This window comes from Sceloporus undulatus, chromosome 7 (genome assembly GCF_019175285.1).
Source record: "Sceloporus undulatus isolate JIND9_A2432 ecotype Alabama chromosome 7, SceUnd_v1.1, whole genome shotgun sequence".
In the NCBI taxonomy this organism is placed as follows: domain Eukaryota; kingdom Metazoa; phylum Chordata; class Lepidosauria; order Squamata; family Phrynosomatidae; genus Sceloporus; species Sceloporus undulatus.
This window is the reverse complement of record NC_056528.1, coordinates 1,360,607-1,361,834: the sequence shown is the minus strand read 5'-3', so window position 1 is coordinate 1,361,834 and position 1,228 is coordinate 1,360,607.

The window sequence follows — 1,228 nt, the reverse complement described above, 5'->3', positions numbered from 1 at the left end:
TTTTTATGCCGCCACATTTTTGCAAAACTAGTTTTGCCCCACTCTTTTGCCAGCCATTTTGCAAAGTACCTTTTGCGGGGCGGTTTCGCCAACGACTTTTGCAGCAATTGAAGCCGGCTGAGGATGAACGAAGGAGGACCTTTTCGACGCAGCGGACAAAATAAGACGCCAGGGACGAATCTGGACTCTCCCATGCCCAAACCAGGACACTTGGAAGCTACATCCACGTAGTTAGTAGTTAGTTTTTAAACCCTGATGCCTCCTTTTTGTGCCGCCGCGTCCCAGTTCCGGAAGCTGCACTTGAGATTCTCTCTAGGTCTTTCAGTGCAACGTTTGGTTAAGGTTGACCATAGAGTTGTGCCGGAGGACCTAGATATCCCTAGAGAGGAACATATTAATCAACTCCGCAGATGATCAAACTTGCAAATATCAAAGCCGCAGATACAGAGGGATGAGCGTCATTATCATACCAATATTTGATCACTGGCAACCAGTATATCTATCTATAGCTAACCGCGATATAGACTGATAGTTGCAAAAACCTGCAGGGATGGGTAATGTATATGGGCTACTGTTCTCTCCTTCCTGCATTGACGAAGGCATCCAGAAGCAAACAGCAGCTGCAAGAAAAGGGGGGCGAAAAGTTTCGTCTTTCTCTGGCCGGGTGCGAATCCTTGCTAACCTCTCCTGGCTTCCCTTGCAAAAACACCGAGGTTTGGCAAGACTTCGGGCAAGAACCTCTGGCTTTTTTGCTCCGGCTGAGATGATGATTGATGATGATGATGATGATGGGGAGACCAGCTTGTGGGAGAAGGCAGGCTTTGCTTTTGCAAAAGCCTGGGAAAATATTTCAGGGCTCAAGGCTTTTTTTTCTTCCCCTGGATTTTTGAAATCCGAGCGCTGCTCTGTGTGCGTGTGTGTCTTTTGCACACACATTCGCACACACATATATACACACTTCCCCCAAATGTTTTAAACCCTGTATGCTTTCCCTTGGCAGGAAAACCCTCATTTGCAAAGAAATACATTTTGCATTTTCATTGCCGAAGTGGTTTTTGCAAGTGTCTTCCATCTGACTCCGGTTTATGGCACCGTCGTCTCCAGGGTTTTCATGGCAGGTTTCTCATTGGCTTCCTCTAGGATTACTAAAACCATGGCAGTACTTGCCATAGAGTCATAGGGAATACTGGCCATAGAGAAACCATACTTTCCCATAGAGAATCATTGG